The sequence below is a fragment of the Lynx rufus genome, unplaced genomic scaffold, assembly GCF_022079265.1.
Source record: "Lynx rufus isolate CCGP_SWC_20201006 ecotype Redwood Valley unplaced genomic scaffold, mLynRuf1.p SCAF_2, whole genome shotgun sequence".
NCBI classification, from domain to species: Eukaryota; Metazoa; Chordata; class Mammalia; order Carnivora; family Felidae; genus Lynx; species Lynx rufus.
Genome location: NW_025814834.1, coordinates 195,200,031 through 195,223,900, shown reverse-complemented (window position 1 = coordinate 195,223,900; position 23,870 = coordinate 195,200,031).

The following is a 23,870-nucleotide window of genomic DNA, read 5'->3' as shown; positions in this document are numbered from 1 at the left end:
ATCAAGTTGAAATTTATCAGAAACGTTTGCTCATCTTGCAGAACACTCACAGAACAAGTTACTCACAATCCAAGGCTTTACTGTATTAGGTATTGTTACTATAATTTTTGATAAACAGGTTCATACAAATACACCTACACATAAGCCCCAAATGCAGAGGCTTTCATACATCAACCTTGCACACACAGATTCACACACAAGCTCACATTGTTTGAATGGTGCCTATCTCTTCACACTGGCCCACGAGTCCACTAAGACACACTCACACACTCCTCTGTAGACCTACACAAATATGTATGGGTTAAAACACACGCACAGTCTACTACATTACCATATAAATCTACACATGTCCAAGTTCATAAGCACACTTTCACTGAAAAAGACACTCATGTACTCCCATTTAGGCTCACATACGTGCAGGTAAATTTGTGCACACACACTCACAGAGGACCACATGGCTGCACAAAATTAAGCTGAAAGTCTTCCAGCCTGAGGAGAGTTGACTCGACATCAATGAGCCAGGGAGGACGTGATTTTGCCAACCTGTAGATTTGTGCCAAGACATTTGTATCATCAGAGATGATGAATCTATCTGTCTTGTGCCAAGGCAGGGAAGCAGAGAGAGAGAGAGAGAGAGAGAGAGAGAGAGAGAAGGTTTGGAAGAACAGAACTCTTCCCTCTCTCTCTTTGTCTGCCTCTTTTTAGATGCCCAAGGGTCCCAACTCCGATACTTCTGGGCAGAAGCTGGGGATCCTCAGAGCCACAGTTCCTGTCCTTGGAGAGCCCCCGTCCCCCATACCAATGCCACAGTCATCAGATACATCTCATAGGATGTCTGCACAAACTCAGTTGCCCCAAGCCTCTTCTCTCCTGGTTTCACTACTGCATCCCCAGCAGGTGAGCAGTGTGCATGCAGATGGACCTCCACTTGGGTGATGAAAAAATGGAGTGAGAGAAAGGAGGAACTCTATCCAGGAAGTGGTACATGTTTGTTTCATCAGGGCCTCAGCCTGGCACATAGGCCTTTTCACAAACCTCCAACTAGTTCCCAGCCTTTCCTTAAACAGCTGCTTTAATCCCTCTTGTCAAACCCACATTTCCACCACCTCCTGGCTTCACTCTCAGCACATAATTTCGCCCCTTTCTTTACAGAGAACATACATAGTTTAGAGACCATCAGAAGCAGACACTTTTAGCTTCCTGAACATTCCCCAATAGAAACCTCCTCAAATTTGTTCTCATTCTTACGACAGGTCCACAACTAACTGCTCACTGATGCTCTGCATCCCACCCCTCCCATCTTTTCTAGAACCTTTCTCCATCACCTATTCCCTACCTCCTATATCTTCAGTCTCTTGTTCTCCACTAGATCCTTCCCCTTGCATTTAAATATGCTCATATCCCTCCCATCTTAAAAACAAGTTATTCTTCTATAAAACATTTCCTTCTATCTGCCATTCTGTCTCCCTCAATTCATTGCCAGTTTTCTTTGAAAAGTTGTGTCCTCTCACTCTATCCTCTTCTTATGGCCCTGCATTTCCCAAATCACTACAATATCTTCTATACTCCACCCACCCCCACTCCACCCACACACAGCTGCCCACCAAGGGTACCAGCCATGTCTTTTGAACTGACTTCCCAGTCACTATAGTTGGAAGCTTTTGGCAGCCTTGGATGTTATTGACCAGTCCTTCCTTGGGACTCTCTCCCCCGGTTGTCTTCTCTCTTGGCAAGTTTTGACTCTTTCATCTTCCTCTCACCTCTCTGGCCACTTCTCATTGGCTTCTTCCTCCTCTGTCTTATTCTTCAACTTTCCATGTCCAATCAATATTAATTCTGTAACTTCTACCCCCTAAAGATCTCTAAAGGAAGAGAAGTCTACTTCTCTTTTCGCCAAGTGAAGCTTTCAGCTTTAATCTTGATTCAAACAACACCCTCCTAACTAGATTCCCTGGATCCATTCTTGCCTTTCTTAACTTACTATGTACACCTCATCTGAGTTATCCTTTTAAAATACAAATATGATTATATCATTCTACTACATAATATCCCTCATTGGCCTCTCATTGCCTATACGATAAAAATCCAAACACTGAAAGAAGTCTTAACAAGGCCTATGTTCAGATCCCACTCTCACCTTCTCCTGTAGCCTCACCTCTCACACCTACCCCCTTGCCCTCTACATGCCTTTTCTATTTGGCTAAGCCCTTTTAAGATCCTCAAATACAGGATGCTATCTTTTGCCTTTAGGAATTTGAACATGGTATTATCTCTGTCTAGAACACTTCCCTACCTTCACTCCCTCCCTTTTCCTAAATAACTTGTCCTTCAGGGCTCAACTCCACCATTGGCTCCACCTTAAAACCCTCCCGACTCCATCCACCCTTTCATTCATCTGTTCATTTATTAAGCGAGAGTACCTGTATGTAAACTTTAAGACCCTCAAGGAGAATTCCCATTCCACCCATGGACCTGCTAGGAAAAAGAAAATGAGGGAAGAGGACTGTAGGGTCCTAACTACTTGATGGGAGGCAAAACTACTGAGAAAGAGGGTTCACTGAGCACAGAATGGCAATACATAGAAAAATAAAAGTCAATATTGAGAACTATGAGATTTCTCCCACGTATGTTTCAGTTAAAGTTTCCTCTCTGAGCATAATGAACTTACAAAGGGACAGAGAGGGAACTCTATATGACCAGGAGAACCAATTTCATAACATATCATATTTATTGGGCACTACGGGCACTAGATAATCTACCACAATCCTTGTGACAAGATAAGTATTATGATTCCCATTTTGCAGATGAGGAAAATAAGATCCAGAATAGTTGGGTTATTTGTCCAAAGTCTCACAGCAAATTCATGGCAGAGTCACAGTCAGACCTCCTAAGTCTATCTGAACCCAAAGCCAATTGTCGGTCTTGGCATTCTCCTGCCCAGGGAGTAGGTTTCAAGGGAGGTTCAAATACACCAAGGAGATGGGGAGCCCATTGGTAGTTTCCACATTTAATGCCCCCATGACACCCATCCTATGTGTGCTGACAGTTTGACAACTTACACAGCAGCTGGTTTGCTCGGAGGAGATCTCTGTTAATTAAAATAGCGCAAAGGGAGAGCGGCGCACAAACCATGTCAGTGGGTAATTAATGCAAAGGAGGGCCCAAGAGTGCAGAAATGCTCAGCCTCTACCTGACAGAGCCCAGCTTCACTCATTGCCCCCAGCTCAAAGTTGCCACTTTGTTCCTCTGGCCACAAGCTGCTACCTGCCTCCTACTCCATTGATGGGGGTGGAGGACCTGTCCCCTGGGCCAGAACCTGGGCTACTATTCTTACAGGGTCCTGGCCCTCTCAACCTCCTCTGAACTGTTCATCTCTCCCAGGGATCCAGGAGGACAGGATGAATCAGAGATATGCCATCCATAGCCCAGGGCTTTGGGACATCATCTCTAAGAAAGAGTTAGTGTCTGCCTGCCCCTGTTCCATCAAGCGGACCACTGCCTTATCTCTCAAGGCAGGGGCCTCGAATTATCCCACCTCAGTATCTGGTGTATTGGGATGAACTGAACCTGATGCCACCATGGCCTCTGCCTAGGGCTTGAGCTTGCTTCCTTGATGGACCTAGTGCCTGGTCCTCAATCTCATGGCTCTGCTGGATCCTGACCTCCTTCCTGGTCTTTCACTCATTTCATTATCATCGTATCTCCAGCAGGTATACCGCAAAAGTGTATTTCTCCGTTGTACAAATGAACAAACTGAAGTTCAGAGCAGCAAAGTAGCTTGTCCAAGGACAAGAGAAGCTTTCCTTTCTCTGTTCACAGGAAGGCATTCTCGGTTTTTTTTTTTTCAACGTTTTTATTTATTTTTGGGACAGAGAGAGACAGACCATGAACGGGGGAGGGGCAGAGAGAGAGGGAGACACAGAATCGGAAACAGGCTCCAGGCTCCGAGCCATCAGCCCAGAGCCTGATGCGGGGCTCGAACTCACGGACCGCGAGATCGTGACCTGGCTGAAGTCGGACGCTTAACCGACTGCGCCACCCAGGCGCCCCGGCATTCTCGGTTTTTAATAAACTTTTTATAGGGGCCCCTGGGTGGCTCAGTCAGTTGGGCGTCTGACTTTGGCTCAGGTCATGATCTCACAGCTTGTGGGTTTGAGCACCGTGTTGGGCTCTGTGCTGACAGCTTGGAGCCTGGAGCCTGCTTTGGATTCTGTGTCTCTCTCTCTCTCTGACCCTCTCCCGCTCACGCTCTGTCTCTGTCTCTCTCAAAAAATAAATATTAAAATAAATAAACAAATAAATAAATAAACTTTTTATTTTTAAATGACTTTAGATTTACACACATGTTACAAAGATGCTACAGAGAATTCCTGTACACACCTCACTCAACTTCCCCATTGCTAACATGTTATATTGCCAAGGCCTATTTGTCAAAACTAAGAAACTTACATTGTATACCTAGCTTTGAAGCAGGCATTTTTTTCTCCCTGAGAGAGGAGCCATAAATTTCTCTCTCATCCATCCACAGGTCGAGAGTGTAGATACTCACAATGTGACCCCTTCGATTCTAGTGTCGCTCCCCTGCACCTCTACCTTGCTCCCCTCAAAGAAAGCCAAAAGAACCACCAAGGAAGTACAGCTATAGGACCAGAGGCCCAAACTCCCAGGCAGTGTCCTTCAGGTGCCCCACACATCAAGCCCCTCTTTCCATTAGCTTCCAAAGTTACCTTTTGCTCACAAACACCCTCTCCTTGCTAATCTCTTCACTAACTCTGCCATTAGTCCTTGTGGGTATCCATCCAGTGCCAACTTCATCCTCAAAGCTCTCAATCAGATTCAATTCAGCAAGTATCTATTAACAGTGCAGAAACAAATCCAGTCCAGCCCCTGAACTTGGGCAGCTCCTGGTATTTTGAGGAAAATAGACACTTCTGTCCATGATTAAAACATCATGTGGTAAGTACACAGTAGTTAAGAGCTTGAGGTCTTCAATCACTGTGGGTGACATTAGTTTCCATGAACATCAGTTGTCTGAATTCTACAATAAGGATAAGAGTAGAACCTACATTATAAAGTGTTCATGATCAACTAATTAAAAAAAAAAACAAACCTGTCACTTATTAAGTCTGTCACTATCTGACAGGCACCGTGCCAGTTGTTTCGCCTTGTTTAAGTCAAGGCTTACAAGTAAAAGTTTCCTTGCCTTTACAGTCAAAGCTAGGGATGATGGTGGCCTGAATCAAGGCAATGACTTGGAGAAGACATGATTAAAGAAACATTTTAGAAGTCAGTAAACAACTGGATTTGGGGAGACTGAGTAGGTACTAGTGACATTCATTGTGAGAGGGGAACTGGAGGAGGAACAGGTTTGGAGAAGGTGGTGAATTTAGTTTGAGCATGATGCATTGAAGGAGTCTTTGGAACATTTAAATGGAGATGCCCATCCGTTGCATATACGGGCTCAAAGTCAAGAACAGAAATAGAATCTTCTGAAGCATCTGTTAATAGATGATAGTTGAAAGCATTTGTGTAGATATAATTGCCCAAGTAGAGTCAAAAAAAAAAAAGGACAGAATTCAAGGTAACAACAATATTTAAGGGGTGAATAGAGAAGGAGAAATCTGTACAGGAAATGGAATCTTTTTTTTAGCATTTAGAAACATTTTAACATTTAGAACATTACTGTCTCTTACATCCTACACCTCCTCTGGATTTAATGTCTTTCTTAGTGATATACAACCTTTAATAATCCTTTTAGCAAAAACTGTTTTTGCCTTTATGTGACTGAAATCAATTTGTTTTGCCATCAACTTTCTGTGATAAGTCAGTCAGGTATAGAACTCTAGATAGTTATTTTTTTCTCATACTTTGATGATATTATTCTATTGCCTTCTAGCATCTATTGTTGCTACTGAGAAGTCTCAATAGAGACTACTGGTCTGATTGCAATTCCTTTTTATGTAATATATCTTCTCTTTTAGGTAGTTTTTAAGATTTTCTATTTTTCCTTAATGTTCTGTAGTTTCACTGTTATGTACAAGCTGTGACTCTATATTAATTTATGCTGTTTGGGACACTATGTTTATTTTCAATCTGAGAATTCATATCGTTCATCAGTTCTAGAGAATTATTATCCAATATCTCTCCTAATATTGTCTTTCCCTCATTCTCACAGCTCTCTCCTTCTGGAATTCCTATGAGATGTATTTTGAAGCTTACAATACCACTATTTGAGTCTGCGTTTTTCCCCCCGGATCTTTTTTTTTTTTTTAGTTTATTTATTTTGAGGGAGAGGGAGAGAGCAGGAGCAGGGGAGGGGCAGAGAGAGAGAATCTCAAGCAGGCTCCACGATATCAGCACAGAGCCCAACATGGGGCTCGATCTCACAAACCATAAGATCATGACCTGAGCCAAAATCAACAGCTGGCTGCTTAACCAACTGAGCCATGCAGGTGTCCCTCCCCCCAGATCTTTATGTTGTAATAGATCCCAGGTTATTTCCAATGATCTATATATTAAAATTCAACAAATTTCTCTTCAGTTATGTCTAATTAACTGTTTAACTCATCCACTGAATTATTTTTTTAATTTTTAAATTTTTTAAGTAAGCTCTGTGCCCAGCGTGGGGTTCAAACTCACAACCCAGAGATCAAGAGTCACATGCTCTACCAACTGAGTAAGCCAGGCACCCCCTCCACTGAATTATTTTTTTCAAAGACTACAATTTTTATGTTTAGAATTGTATTTCGGGGTGCCTGGGTAGCTCAGTCAGTTAGGTGTCAGACTTCAGCTCAGGTCATGATCTCACAGTCCTGGATTTCAAGCCCCACATCGCACTCTGTGCTGACAGCTCAGAGCCTGGAGTCTGCTTCGGATTCTGTGTCTCCCTCTCTCTCTCTGCCCCTCCTTGGCTTGTGCGCTCTCTCTCTCTCTCTCTCTCAAAAATAAACATTAAAAAATTTTTTAAAGAATTGTATTTCAAATTCACCTAGTAATTTTTAATGGTACCTTATTTATGCCTTATGTACCTTGTTATTTTCTTTCTCTCCTTGGCCATTTTATACTCCACTAGATTATCATCTATTCTTTGCAGGTTATCTCTTCTGCTATTTGATTTCCTTATTTGTTTTGTAATTTTTATTTGTGAACATATCTTCTGGGAAATTTTCATTCATAGGATTCTATCAGTGCCCTGGGTTGTGCAGTAGATTGTGGATTGCCTCTGGCCAACGCAATTTGCTGGCTCAGGATCAATTTTTATCTTAGGTGGGGGCTGCTTTGAGGTTGAGATTTCTATATCATAAATAGAAAGGTAGTGCATAAAAAGAAAGGTAGTGCAGAATCACAGCCTTCTACTCACATATTGATCAGGCCAGAGGGTCAGATTTCTCAGGGTTGACATAAGCACTTCTGGTCTAGACTAAGTGGCCTATTTCCACTTCTGTCCGTATTCTCCAGGAAATGAACCAGGGAAGAGTTCCATAGATCTAAATTAACAGACAATACAGCCCTTTCCTACCTCCATCTTTATGCTAGGAGCCTAATTTTATCCTGTAGTCTTAACTCCAGCTGGCATCTAGTATTAAAAGCCCAGCCCCCCCCTTGGGGCGCCTGGGTGGCGCAGTCGGTTAAGCGTCCGACTTCAGCCAGGTCACGATCTCGCGGTCCGGGAGTTCGAGCCCCGCGTCGGGCTCTGGGCTGATGGCTCAGAGCCTGGAGCCTGTTTCTGATTCTGTGTCTCCCTCTCTCTCTGCCCCTCCCCCGTTCATGCTCTGTCTCTCTCTGTCCCAAAAATAAATAAACGTTGAAAAAAAAAAAAATTTAAAAGCCCAGCCCCAAAGTTTAGATCTCAACCCCATCATGGGCTACATGGCCTTAGCTCCCACTCACACTAAAGAAATCCATAGTGTTGTTTTGACATTTGGAATTTTCCCTTCGTTGCTTTCAAGCTCAGATACACTTTTTTTTTAATTGGAAGGAAAAAACCTAGAACTTTCTATCTCTCATTTCTATGTATTTGGATCAAAATTCTAGCTCAGTCTGACATCTCAAATAGAAATGCTGAAATTCTATGAAGAAATTATAACAAAGGTTTGACAATAACATGAAGACAATTATGTCTCAGAAGACAACAGAGAAAAAAGTTTGAAGAAAGGGAATCAAGTGTATCATACCAAATATTGTATGTGGGCAAGTGAAATAAGAATGGAATGGATACCATTAAATGTGAAGCATGGAGGCTATTGACTACCCTCTGAGAGTGTTTCATGGGGCAGTGGGAAACAGAAGACTAATTGTAGTGAACTAAAGAGTAAAAGGGGGAAAATAGAGGAGATAGGAGGTTCTCCTTCTGAAGTGGGGCTTTGCAGAGAGGAGACTGGGCTGGTGATAGTGGGACAAGGGGTTGGAGTTAGGTATTTGTGGGCTAAGGGAAGGAAACAGTGAAGGCAGAAGAGCAAGAAGACGTAGGAAAGAAAAGATGTTCCACAAAGGCTAAAAAAGGCAGGGTTCAAACTCACAGTCATCCACAATGACATATCACTTCACACCTGTTGGTGATAATGGCTATTGACAATGACTATCATCAAAACAAGAAACAGTAAGTGTAGGTGAGGATAGGGAAAAAGGGAACACTTGTGTACTGTTGTCAGGAAAGTAAATTGGTGCAGTCACTATGGAAAACATCATGAATTTTCCTCAAACAATTAAAAATAGAGTTGCCGTATGATCCAGCAATTCCACTTTGGGGTATTTTATCTAAAGAAAACAAAAACCTAATTCAAAAAGATGTATACTCCTCCATGTTCATTGCAGCATCATTTACCGTAGCCAAAACATGGAAATAACCTAAGTGTCCTTTGATTGACAAATGGATAAAGATGTTGTGGTATACACACACACACACACACACACACACACACACACACACACACACACACAATGAAATACTACTCAGCCACAAAAAAGAATGGGCCTCACTATTTGCGATAGCAGGGATTGACCTTGAGGACATTATACTAAGTAAAATGAGTCAGATGGAGAAAGACAAATACCATGTGACTTCACTTATATGTGGAATCTAAAAAACAAAACACACACACAAACAAAACAAAAACAAAACCAAGCTCACAAATACAGGAATGGACTGGTGGTTGCCAGAGGAGTGGAGGAATGGAGTAGAGGTGAAATGGATAAAGGGGAACACAGGGATGACTTAGTGGCTCAGTCGGTTAAAAGCATCCAACTCTTGATGAATTTCAGCTCAGGTCATGATCTTACAATTTGTGAGATTGAGCCCTGCATTCAGCTCTGTGCTGACAGTGTGGAGCCTGCTTGGAATTCTCTCTCTCACCCTCTCTCTCTGCTCCTTGCACACACTCTTTCTCTCTCTCTCAAAATAAATAAATAAACACTTAAAAAGAAAACTGGATGAAAGGGAACAAATGGTACAAACTTCTAGTTATAAAATAAACAAGTAATGGAAATGTAATGTACAACATGGTGACTATAGTTAACAATACCATATTGCATATTTGAAATTACTAAGAGAGTAAGTCTTAACAGTTCTCATCACAAGAAAAAAATCTGTAATTTATGTATGCTGACAGATAGTAACTAGTCTTATTATGGTCATAATTTTGCAGTATATACAAATACCGAGTTATTACGCTGTACTCTTGTAACCAATATAATACTATATGTCAATTATACCTCAATTATAATAATAACAATAATAATGAAAGCAAAGTAGTTGTTGGCCTTTCCCAGAAGGCGAAATCAGAATTGAGAGAGAAAGATGGGAGAGCAGAGATCATTTGAGTTGGGGGTGGAGGGGCAGGTTGAGGGGGTTCATATCCACAGCTAAGTGGAGTCAGTAGCTTGGCCCTGGTTGAAGCAGAAGCAGAATAGGTAGGGCTGGAACAAGTCTGAGCATGTGGGATGAGGTGGGGATAAGAGAGGCAGCATCACTGAATGCCCCTCAAGGGCAGAAAGGCCCTGCGATCCCCCTATCACAACCCTCAGCAGGCCAGCCTGCAGTGGGTATTAGTCAGGCAGATGCTGCAGAAGGCCAAGGGTAAGGGAATTTGGGTGCTGGTGAGAAGGTAGGGCCGGCACAGGTGGGGCTGGGTGGAGGAAGGGTTCAGAGAGAGAGAAAGAGAAGTGGGTAGGTACAGGGGCGCCTGGCTGGCTCAGTCTGACTCATGGTTTTGTGGGTTTGAGTCCCACATCAGGCTCTGCGCTGGCAGCACGGAGTCTGCTTGGGATTCTCTCCCTCTCTCTCTATCCCTCCCCTACTCACATGGTCTCTGTCTCTCTCAGAATAAATAAATAAATTTTTAAAATTAAAAAAAAAAAAAGAAGTGGGTAGGTAAACCATCCTTGGGCAGAGAGTGGAAGCAAGAGTGCAAGAACTGTGTGAAAGTAAACATTTCCAAAAGTGCAGCTTGGAAATTTTTCATATATGTAAATTGTTTTGTCATTCTCTTTGGGGCTTGATCAGTAGATGAAGAATGAATGAATGCATAGATGAATGAGTGAATGACAACTAATAGATCAAAGGAAAACAGAAAGAGAGAGAAGTTGGAGAGAGAGACAGGCAGGGGGCAGACAGCTAGGTGACTAGATGAGTATAAAATAGCTGGACTGGGTGCCCAGGTGGCTCGGTAGGTTAAGCATCCAACTTCGGCTCAGGTCATGATCTCACAATTCGTGAGTTTGAGCCCAGCATCAGGCTCTGTGCTGACAGCTCAGAGCCTGGAACCTGCTTCGGATTGTGTCTCCCTCTCTTTCTGTTTCTCTCTCTCTAAAATAAATAAACATTAAAAAAAGAAACATTAAATAAATAAATAAACAAACAAACAAACAAACAAATAAAATAGCTGGACTGACAGGTTCATTCTCCTCCCTAAACTCAACCTTTCTAGGCTGGGTTATGTTCTCTGTATTTCTTCTCTTTTTTCTTCCTCTCTCTCATCCTGCTGTTATCTTGGGGTTCAGTGCCAAGGTTGGAGGGAGCTGGGGAGTTACTTTGTAAAGGGCTGCTTCTGAGGGCTGGCACTAGGGTGGGGCACTGGGGCTGGAGGGGGCAGCTTTGGGGATGTGGTGGGGGGGTGGTTTGCAACTGAAGCTGAGGGGGGAGGGGCAGGGAGAGGGGATGCAGAGGTGCCCCAGGCATGGAAGCTGCAGAGGTGTCAGAGACGGAGATTTAATGACAACCCCGGGGTCCACCTGCACAGACGAGAAGGGCTGGGAGGTGGGAGCTGTGGGAAAATTGGAAAAAGGACACGTTCATTTTTCAGCACAGGTCTCTCTCCTTACACACACACACACACACACACACACACACACACACACACACACAACTTTAATAAAGAGCCAGAGGCTTGCTCTGTGCTGGCTCTCACTCCATTTACACAAAAGACCCCCAGGAAACAGGTTGTAAAGAGGGATAAAGAGAGTCCTGAGAAGGAATGGGGTTGCTTTCTCCCCTGGGCTTTGCCCCTGTCCACACACCTGCAACACCTGATTTAAGCTGTCCGCATTTTTGCTTGTAGATTTTTTTTGCAGTGGGTATAAGATCATTATTTTATTGGTCACCAACCACAAGTAATTCATTTTTCAATGATGACTTGTAAAGCGCATCACCTACAGAGTTAGTTTCACTCCTAAGCTCTGATGGTCGTAACTTATGCCACTTGCTTGTGATGCTGCTGATTATGGATTGCATGAGGTCATTTGGCTCCGATGAACCCCTGGCAGTGGTCAGCGACAGATGCACAAGAATGGAGCTCATGGCAATCACTTTTGTTTGTTTGTTCACTTTTGCGTGTATGGTAAAATATACATAACAAAAAATTTACCATCGTAACTATTTTTAAGGGTACAGTTCTGTGGCATTAAGTACATTCCCTCTGTTGTGCAACCATCACCACCATCCATCTCTAGAACTCTCTTTTCATCTTGCAAAATAAAACCCTATACTCATTAAATAATAACTCCCCATTTCTCTCTCTCCCCCAGTCTCTGGCAACCATCATTCTACGTTCTGCCTCTGAATTTGATTATCCTAAGTACTTTATATAAGGGGAATCATTCAGCTTTTGTTCTTTGTTGACTGGCTTTTCTCACCTAGCATGATGTCCTCAAGGTTCATCCATGCTACAGCATGTGTCAGGATTTCCTTCCTTTTTAAGGTTGATTAATATTCCATTATATGTATGTATCACATTTTGCTTATCAATTCATCATTGATGACACTTGAGTTGCTTCCACCTTTGGCAGCTGTGAATAATGTTGCTATGGGGCGCCTGGGTGGCTCAGTTGGTTAAGCATCGGACTCTTGATTTCAGCTCAGGTCTCATGAACTGTGAGATCGAGCCCTACATCAGGCTCTGCACTGACAGCAAAGAGCCTGCCTGGAATTCTGTCTCTTGCTCTCTATATCCTTCCCCACTCCCTCAAAATAAATAAATAAACATTAAAAGAAATTTAAAAAATAATATTGCTATGAACATGTTTGAATCCTTGCTTTCAGTTCTTTTGGGCATTTACCCAGAAATGAAATTTTTGGATCATATAGTAATTTTACGTTTAATTTTTTAGGAATTGTCATACCGTTTTCCACAGCATCTTCACCATTTTACATTCTAACCAGCAATGCACAAAGAGTACAATTTCTCCACATCCTCATAAACATGTGCTATTTTCTGTTTTTGTTTTCTAATTTCTGACCAAGCCAGCCTCTGTTGACTGCAGGGCTTAGTGCAGAGGAATGTGGCACAATCAGTAGCCACAAGAGACTTTTGGCCCAGGCTTAATATGCATGAGGAGCCTGAATTTTGTATTTAAAATTTTATTTCCAATGAGATTATACACAGATGTTATATTTTTATACTACAATTAAAATAATGAATTTATTAATGGAAGCATCTAAATTATACTACATTTAAAGCACATTGTTTTGGTATTAGACATGTTTAGTGCACCTATATACTCAAATAAATAAAAGTAGCCTGGACTCTGTCAAACTCCGAGAGGCCCTGACTGGCTGCCCTTCCTGAAAACACCAGTTTTCACCTTACATTGTTGTGCCTCTGTTCTCTTGTCTATCTATTCTTCCTTTTCCCAGCCCCTCTGTGTAAGCCTTCATTCCCTAAGACTCATGGGGCCCCTCATCTTCCATTATCTCGCCCCACAGCCCCATGTCCACCATCTTTCCTATGACAAATGGTCCCCAAATCTCTCTCACACAAACAAACTTTCCTCCCAAGCCCAAATATGTATTTCCAACTGTGTAGAATTGGTTCCCTGAAAACAGACTCCAAAATGGAGATCTGTAGGCAGGAAGTTTTGGGGGGAGTACTCTCGGTATCAGCATCAATGGGGGAGGAGAGGAAGTATAATTGGGCAGATGAAGGAACTGAATGGTCAAAACAAAAGCCACCACCAATCCCGTAATGAGCTTGGGAATCTGGACAGCCTTCATATTTGTCCTGCTTTGAGCAAGGGGGCCTGACCTTTATATCTCCACTTTGGTTAGTCATTGATGTTGATTGCCTAGAAAGGCAGTGTGACCTTGGGCCTCATCAGCTGAGGACAGGTACAAATACAGACTGGGACTCAGTTGAGAGCCCTCAGTCACCAACACTTCCAGGATGGGGGAATGAGTGCTTTGGACTTGAAAGAGGGATCTGGGTGACATACCACAGTATCTGCTACACCAGCCCCCACTTGGACGTCCTTGGGTATCTCAAACTTGATATGCCCCAGACTGAACTGCCCCTGCTCCTTTTCTGGGTTCTTTCTCATGTTATTACCAAATTCTTAGGCTTGTCAAGTCTGAGTCAGTTATCTCCCCTCTCCTTTGCCCTACATCCAACTGACATACCTCATAAAGGATATTAGATTGGCCTAAAGTCTCTTGAATTCATCCCCATCACCTCCTTCCCCACCCCCATGGACCTGCCTCAAGCCCTCACCAAGCCCTCACAACCTTGTTATAGCACTGTACTTCAATCTCCTTCCAACAGACTCAGGGGAAAGAGCCACTTACCACAGAATAGGTGCTGCATGAAAGCTTTACTGGGATACTGTTAAAAAAAAAGAGAGTGATACTCAACCTCCTCAGAAATTAGGAAGGAAGGAAGAGAAAAGGAGGAAAATTAAAATAACAGTTCTAATAACATATTGTTAACTGCATTATATATACCAATATAGAGTATATTTTGTTAGTTACATATACAATTATATCTAATAATGAGTGGTTTTGAATTTATTAAATTTGCAAAGATGTCTTCATTTCTCAAGAGCAATAAAGACCTTTTGTTCTAGGAATCCTAACTGTTAGTTTGAATTATGAGGGAAAATATGAACAAAGATGTTAATTATAGCATTATTCATTATAGTAAAAAAATTGGAAGCATCTTAATTAACAATAGGGTATGAGTTAAGTATGTTGTGGTTTGTTCTATGTAACATTATAAAATTATTAAAAATAACGGTCATAGGGGCACCTGGGTGGCTCAGTTGGTTAAGCCTCCGACTTCAGCTCAGGTCTTGATCTCACAGTTCTGTGAGTTCATGCCCCACATAAGGCTCTCCACTGTCAGCATCGAGCCTGCTTCAGGATCCTCTGTCTCCCTCTCTCTGCCCTTCCCCCGCATGCACACTCTCTCTCCCTCTCTCAAAAATAAACAAACAGGGGCGCCTGGGTGGCGCAGTCGGTTAAGCGTCCGACTTCAGCCAGGTCACGATCTCGCGGTCGGTGAGTTCGAGCCCCGCGTCGGGCTCTGGGCTGATGGCTCGGAGCCTGGAGCCTGTTTCCGATTCTGTGTCTCCCTCTCTCTCTGCCCCTCCCCCGTTCATGCTCTGTCTCTCTCTGTCCCAAAAATAAAAAACGTTGAAAAAAGAAAATTAAAAAAAATAAAATAAACATTTTTTTAAAAAATTAAAAAAAATGATGGTCAAATAGTGTAACAGCATGGAAAATGATTACTGCAAAGTTGAGTAAACAAAATTGGGATTTATCATACTTACACATTATCGTTGCTATGATGTAGAAAATGTGATTGGGGAAACAATCTGAAAGGAAATACACCAACATGCTAAGAGTCATTGTATTAGAGAAAAGAGAGTCATTCCTGATATCTTTAGCTACTCTTCTTTCACCATAATCTCCTCCTCATCTTTGGTATTGACAACATTATTTTCTTAGTATATAAAGTGCTATGGAAATGCAATTCCAAGATTCACTGCCTTCCACCACAATGCTACCTGAAACCCCTCTTACACAATAATTATGGAGTCACCACCAGCTATGGATAATCCCACAACCTTAGTTTACAACTTTGTAGTTGATGGCATTATGATATGATATGATATGATATGATATGATATGATATGATATAATGTAACATATAATGTAATATAACTATAATAAATAAAAATGTATCAGCGCTTTAGTTCTTTTTATTGCTAGGTAATATTCCATTGTATAGTTATACCACATTTTGTTTATCCATTCATCTGTTGAAGGATACTTGGGTTTGTTAAAAAAGAAACAGTAAGCTCAAAATGGCATCACTGGTGCTAAGCCTGCATTAGCAACCAAGACTTAATACCTAACCTAACTTCAGTTTCAGCTAGAATTTCTTCTTACCCCACCTCCTTCTGCCTATAAAATTTTCCATTTTGTACAGCTCCTTGGAGCTCCTTTCTATCTGCTGAGATGAGATGCTGCCCAATTCATGAATCATTAAATAAAGCCAATTAGATCTTTAAATTTATTCAGTCAGATTTTTTTTAAAGGTTGTTTCCACTCTGGACTATTATGGGAAATGCTGCTGTGAACATTCCTGTACATGTTGTGTGTGTGTGTGTGTGTGTGTGTGTGTGTGTGTGAGAGAGAGAGAGAGAGAGAGAGAGAGAGAGAGAGACAGACAGACAGAGACTGTATGTTTTCAATTCTCTTGGGAATATATGTACTAAGAGTGAAATTAGTTGGTTGTGGAATTACAGTAACTCCATTTGAACCTTTTGAGGAATTGCCAGATTGTTTTCCAAGCAGCTGCATCATATTACATCCCCTGCAGCAGGTCACAAAGGGTCCCATTTCTCCACTCCTCACCAACACTTGCTATTATCTGTTGTTTTGGTTATAGCCATGCTTGGTGGGTGTGAAGTGACATCTCACTGTGGTTTGATTTGCATTTTCCTGACAGCTAATGATGTTCACCATTATTCATTTGTAACCAAAAGGAATTTTTTGACAAAATAAAGTTGAAATGTTCCCATTATAAAAGTAATTCATGCATATTATTAGATATTTTGGAAACGTCTTTTTTAAAAATTCAACCACACCCAAATAGCACCATCTAGAGGTGATCACTGTAAATATGTCAGTGTGGTTCGATTTTTTTTCCTCTCTGCTCTTTCTAAAATATGCCTAAAGTCACATGACATTTGCAGTTTTGCCTCTGGCATTTCACCTAATGTGATAAAATGGGAATTTTCCCATTACTGGATGTAACAATTTCTTTAGCCATTCCCATACTGATGGACCTCGGTCATTTCCAGCTGTATAAAATATTGTAAATAAAGCAATAGTACAGTGATTTGATACTGCTTTTCGATCTGTGTTCCATCTGTCCAGTAAAGCTGAGATCTTTGAGGACAAAGAACCTGTTTTCTCTTCCCTTTCCATGCATTGGCATCCTCCTGGGACAGTCCTGGGTACAGAGGGCTTAGTGAGTCTTCACTGCAGGACAGGAACTCTTCTAAGTAATTGACACACATCAGTGCATTTAATCCTCACAACTTCCCCATGACTAAGTAATATTATTATTATCCCTACTTCACACACGAGGAAGTTGAGGTAAAGAAATTTTCCCAAGGTTATCAGCTAGTAAAGGACAGAAGTGGAATTTGAATCCAGGCAGCCTGGTTCCAGAGTCTGAACTCGTAACCATCAGCCATACTGCTTCCCTGTGATGGTGGAGGCAAAGGGAACTGGTAATGGGAGACAGTCATCTGGGCTTCGGGGATAGGTTGGTTTCATGTTTGAAACCTGGCACCCAAGCTTCATCCCTTAATTGGGAAGATCAGGAAGTCTTGGTGGAGGGAAGTGATTCAGATCCAACTTACGGGACAGCAACTTCCAACTGTCTCCAGCCTCACACCTTTCTCATCAGCCCACAAAGCACTGGAGTGGTCTTTCTTGGCTTCAAATCCCATCTTGTCACTTCCCTGCTTAAAGCTCTCTACTGCCCTCAGGATAAATACCCAAGCCCATACTTGGCATGCCTGGTTCTCTCTAGCTTCATCTGTCTCCTCTCTCCACCTGGCTTCTCCTCCTCTTTGCCTTATCCTCACATCCTACAAACCCCACCACACTGGGTCTCACTCTTCTACCTTTTGTACCAGTGCCCTGGACAGCTCTTTCCTACCTTGCCCCTGCTTATGTTGGCTGCCCTCAAAATCTGCTTAACCACTCCCCCTTCTAAAAAGCGTGCTCCAAATCCATTGATTGGATTGTGTCCCCCTACTAGAGCTGTACTTCTCTACTGACACTCATCATATTTCTTGTAATTGCTTTTCTTAAAAACAATACAGGAGCGCCTGGGTGGCTCAGTCAGTTAAGCGTCCAACTTCGACTCAGGTCATGATCTTGCAGTTCACAAGTTTGATCCCTGCCTCAGGCTCTGGGCTGACAGCTCAGAACCTGGAGCCTGCTTCAGATTCTGTGTGTCCCTCTCTCTCTGCCCCTCCCCTACTCACATTCTGTCTTTCTCTCAAAAATAAACATTAAACATTTTTAAGACTTTTTTATGTTTATTTTTATTTATTTTGAGAAATAGAGAGCAAGTAGGGGAAGGACAGAGAGAGAGGGAGACAGAATCCCAAGCAGAGCCCGATGTGGGGCTTGAACCCTTGAACTTTGAGATCATGACCTGAGCCAAAATCAAGAGTTGGATACTTAACTGACTGAGCCACCCAGGCACCCCAACAATACGTTTTTTTTAACATTTATTCATTTTTTTAAAATATGAAATTTATTGTCAAATTGGTTTCCATACAACACTCAGTGCTCATCCCAACAGGTGCCCACCTCAATACCCATCCCCCACACTCCCCTCCCTCCCACCCCCCATCAACCCTCAGTTTGTTCTCAGGTTTTAAGAGTCTCTTATGTTTTGGCTCCCTCCCTCTCTAACCTTTCTTTTTTTTTTTCCTTCCCCTCCCCCATGGTCTTCTGTTAAGTTTCTCAGGATCCACATAAGAGTGAAAACATATGGTATCTGTCTTTCTCTGTATGACTTATTTCACTTAGCATAACACTCTCCAATTCCATCCACGTTGCTACAAAAGGCCATATTTCATTCTTTCTCATTGCCACGTAGTATTCCATTGTGTATATAAACCACAATTTTTTTATCCATTCATCAGTTGATGGACATTTAGGCTCTTTCCATAATTTGACTATTGTTGAAAGTGCTGCTATAAACATGGGGGTACAAGTGCCTCCTGTATCCCTTGGGTAAATTCCTAGCAGTGCTATTGCTGGGTTATAGGGTAGATCTATTTTTAATTTTTTGAGGAACCTCCACACTGTTTTCCAGAGCGGCTGCACCAGTTTGCATTCCCACCAACAGTGCAAGAGGGTTCCCGTTTCTCCACATCCTCGTCAGCATCTATAGTCTGCTGATTTGTTCACTTTAGCCACTCTGACTGGCGTGAGGTGGTATCTGAGTGTGGTTTTAACATTTATTCATTGTTTGAGGGACAGAGAGAGAGCACAAGCAGGGGAGGGGCAGAGAGAAGGGGAGACCCAGAATCCAAAGCAGGCTCCAGGCTCCGAGCTGTCAGCACAGAGCCCGATGCGGGGCTTGAACTCATGAAACACGAAATCATGACCCAAGCTGAAGTCAGATGCTTAAGCGACTGAGCCACCCAGGTGCCCCAACAATATATTTTTATGATAGAAATTTCAAATGTAAGAAAAACAAAAGAGGATATGCTCACCACACAACTTCAGTTATCAATTCACATCGTCTGGTTTCCCCTGAGCTCCCAACTACTTCCCTCCTCCTGTAATTATTTTTAAGCAAGTAATATAGATTATTTCATTTCATCTGAAAATGATTTAGCAAGTGTCTTCTAAAAGATAAGGATTTAGGGGCGTCTGGGTGGCTCAGTCATTTGAGCGTCTGACTTCGGATCAGGTCATGATCTCACAGCTTGTGAGTTCAAGCCCCACATCGGGCTCTGTGCTGACAGCTCAGAGCCTGGAGCCTGCTTGGGATTGTGTTTCCCTCTCTCTCTGCCTCTAACCCACTCGCATTCTGTTTCTGTCTCTCTCAAAAATAAATAAACATTAAAATTTTTTTTTAATTTTTTTAAGTGAATAAAAGATAAGGATTTTAGGGGCGCCTGGGTGGCGCAGTCGGTTAAGCGTCCGACTTCAGCCAGGTCACGATCTCGCGGTCCGTGAGTTCGAGCCCCGCGTCGGGCTCTGGGCTGATGGCTCGGAGCCTGGAGCCTGTTTCCGATTCTGTGTCTCCCTCTCTCTCTGCCCCTCCCCCGTTCATGCTCTGTCTCTCTCTGTCCCAAAAATAAATAAACGTTGAAAAAAAAATTAAAAAAAAAAAAGATAAGGATTTTAAAAATCAAAGTTATGGTATCATCATCATATTTTTTTTAAACCTATTATAATTTTCTTTTTTCAACCTTTTATTTTGAAAATTTTCAAACCTACCTAAAAATTGCAAGAGTAATTCAACGAGCAACACTAAAATTCTCACCCAATTCACCAAGTTTTAGCATTTTGCCACATTTGTTCTCTGAGCCATCTGAGACTAATTTGTGAAAACCATGATCTTCCATTCCTATACATTTCCACATTTATTTCACCCAAACAAGGAGACTCTTCTATGTAACCATAATACACTGATCATATTCAAGAAATTTAAGATACACAGGATAAAATATGTATAATACAATCCATATTCACATTTTGCCAAATGCCCCAATGCTGTCCTTCACAGAATTTTTTTCCTATCTAGTATCTGATCCAGAATCATGCACTGCATTTAATCCGGAAGTTAATTCTCTTTCATGATGTCGATGTTTCCTAGCCTGAGTTGGGGTTTGTCTGATGGTTTCGCTCCTGGTTCTGCATCCCTCAGGTTCGCATCTTTTGGCAGGAATGCTACCTAGATGACAGTGTGTCCTCCAGGCTTCGTACCAGGAGGTGGAGGTCATTTGCCTCACTATGATGATACCGATTTTGGTTGCTTGATTAAGGTGTATTATAACGGCTTTTAAAATTTTAAATGATCTGGGTTTGTTTGTTTTTGGTTGTTTGGTTGTTTTTTGTTGTTGCTTTGGTTTGGTTTTTGCTTTTTGCTTTTTCCTGCTAGACTGTGAGCTTCATGAGGGCAGAAGCCCTATCTATTTTCTCCATCTCTGTATCCAGCACGCAAAGCAGGTTTAAACAGGAAAGTTGCACCTACCCTAGGCCCCAGCCTTTTGCAGCCCTTCAGCCTCAGAGCAGCCTTAGGAGGGACTAATTGAGACCTCAGATGAAAAAAATGAGGCTTCGAAAGAGCCTGGCTCCCTAGCAGAGTGACTTCCTCAAACTTCTACCTGACCTGTTCTCTCCCTTCTAGACTCTCTCTTTGGATGGCACCTGGGAAAAACCCTCCTGCCCCCCTAAAAAATGGTTTCAATGGAAACAGAAATTCCCAAAAAGAAGGAAATTACATTAGCTGTCCAGAGCCTAAGGGTTGGAGGAGAGAGGTGGGAGGCCCTATTTGCATTTTTTCCATTAACAAGCTGGAGTTGAGCTAGCTCGCCTGGGGAGATAATTTGAGAGGGAAATCTTTGCATATTTTATTTAAAAGCACGCTGCGATAGGCGGGTAATAATGCAGAGTGTGGCGATTAGGTAAGGCCTGCAGGGACTGGGGGTGGGGTCCTTTCCCTCCCCTCCTCCTACCACCCCATCCCACCCCCCCCCACCCCCCAATCTCCACTACCTCCACCCTAGTCCTGGGAACCAGCCTCCTTAAAGGAACAGCCTCCTTAGGCTTCTGAGGCTGGTTGGGACTCAAGCCTCAGTAACTCTTGACACTTTCTTGCTGAGCAAGCCCACGGGAGAGGTCCAAAACTGAGACACTAGTCCTGTGTCTAAGCGGTTTTAAGTGGCTGGGGTAGGGGTGGGGGTCGGATGGGGTGGGGTGGAAGGGGAATACCACACTTTTAGGAGGCTTTTAAAAATATGAGACAGATGTCTTTGTCGTCTCGATCATTGTATAGGCAGTCGTATTCATATTTCATTTCTGGGGACGGGGATGCTAAAGTGTGACACTGCATTGCCTAGAACAGTGCACTCAAAGAATTATCCAAATGCCAAAGGCACTCCCACTGAGCTGGCAACCCTCCCTGCACGCATGCGCAAGCCTTTCCTGTAAGTCCTGCCCTGCTGTTGTGTGGGATTCAACCAAGACCTGCGCTTGAGTAATTAGTTGAATGAGCAGGGTCCTTGCTTCAACGCAAGGTGTCCGATTTTACGCAAATCACTTAACCTCTCAGAGTATTTCCTCTTCTATAAAAAAGCATAATGCCTACTTCTCTGTGTAGTCGTGGGAAAACAATGGGAAAATAGAGGGAAAGGGTTCTATAAACTACAAAATTTTTTAATGGTTTTGAGAGAGAGCGAGAGAGAACATGAGCGGGGGAGGGGCAGAGAAAGAGAGAGACACAGAATCCGAAGCAGGCTCCAGGCTCTAAGCTGTCGGTAGAGAGACTGTCTTGGGGCTCAAACTCACAAGCCACCAGATCACAACCTGAGCCAAAATCGGAGGCTCAACCAACTGAGCCACCCAGGCATCCCTAAACTACAGAATTCTGATCGCCCTTTAGAGAATGTAAGGAACTCCTGAGGGTAGTTATGCTTCTGTGGGAAGAGTTTATAAGGCCGAACGGACCATAACCATTCCCACCTCACCAGTGAGGAACTCATTAGGTCACAAAGTCAGTTAACACTGCTTGTCCTTGGCTATAGCTCCACCACTGAAAAATGGGGTACACTGCACCTGGGGTACACTGCACCTGCTCTATAGCCAAATAGCAGAACTGGAAGTGGTTTGAAAAATCTTAAATATCATGAAGAGGCAAGGTACTAGAAGTCTCAATAAGGAAGTCTCAATAAGGTAATCTGTCATTTCCAAATGAGCCATAGAAAATCTGCCTTCTCCTCTCCCCACCTCAGTCTTCTCATCTGTTAGATGAGTGCATACACTGATTCACCATCCCCAAAATGCATATGCATGCATGCATGCCCACACACACAAACTAGATCTTATTAATAATTAGGGGATGGGTGCCTGCGTGGCTCAGTTAGTTGAGTGTCCAACTCTTGATTTCAGCTCAGGTCATGATCCCAGTGTCATGGGATGGAGCCCACATTGAGCCCTACACTGAGCCCCACATCGAGCCCCGCATTGGCCCCTGTGTTGAGCATGAAGCCTGCTTAAGATTCTCTCTCTCTTCCTCTGCCCCTCTCCCCTACTTGCTCTCTTTCTCTCTCAAATAAAATTTTAAGAAATATTTAAAAATTTTAAAAAGAATCAGGGGAGTATCTGAGTGTCTCATATAAAAGAAGTTTCATTATGGAGGATCACCTGGGTGGCTCAGTTGGTTAAGTGTCCAACTTCGGGTCATGTCATGATCTCGCAGTTTGTGGGTTCAAGCCCCGCGTTGGGCTCTGTCCTGACAGCTCAGAGCCTAGAGCCTGCTTTGGATTCTGTGTCCCCCTCTCTTTCTCTCTCAAGAATGAATTAGCACTAAAAAAAAAATGAAGAAGTTCATTATGGAGATGAAGGTGATGATTGCTCCTGAGGTGAGTTGAGGGGGAGGGGACAGTAAATCAATAAAAGAGTCTGTTCCTAGCTGTGAGTTTGGGGATAGGAAGGAATTCAAGGGTAAGGTGGTCTGTGAGTCCTGGGAGGCTGTATGAGGTTTCCAGGCACTCTGGGCACAGGAAGCAGGATAAGTAGCACCTTCCCTTCCCGCCATTTTCCCATAAGAAGCAGGAAACAGTCATTTAGAGCATTAACTCTAGGGGTGACTGACTGGCTCAGTCAGAAGAGCAATTGAATCTTGATCTCTTGGATGGACTCTTAGTTTGAGCCTCATGTTGGGTGTAGAGATTATTTAAAAAAATAAAATAAATGAGTTGAAGAAAAGTTTCAAATATCTAGAGCATTAACTGTAAAGCTGTACCATGAGGGAGACATCAGCTTTCACGTCTCCCTCCCCCTTCTGTTTCAGTTGCAGTTCCCCCCCTTTCCTCTTGCTCAGTTTCACAGAACTTAGCCCCAGGTGGATTGGTGAGGATACTCCCTAACTTAAAGAACCCTTACTGAGTACAGATGAGCCTGTTTCTCAGGTAAGGAGTCTGTCACCTTGTTTTTTCCTGGTCTGGGTTAGAGGGAGGATGTGAGAATGTGGAGTGGTATGTCAGTCCTGCCAGAAAAGGAACCCACCTAAAGTAACTTTTGTTTATTCACCTGCAAAATGGGATAACAGAGAAATGGCACATGGCCTGAAACATGTTGGCCAGTCTTTTCTCACCCATAACCCTTCTCTGCTCTTTATCTCTATTCCCATCCACTGCCCTGTCCTCATTCCCCATTCCCATCTCACCTCCTTTCCATCCAGTTCTATAGCACCTTCATTCACAATCATTCTATTTTTAGGAATACTAAAAGTGGAACCTCCTGTAGAAAGTATTCCCAACCTTGTGAATAAAAGCAGCCTTTTCTTTAAAAAAAATATTAATCACAAACAATAAAGACTACCATTTCAGTA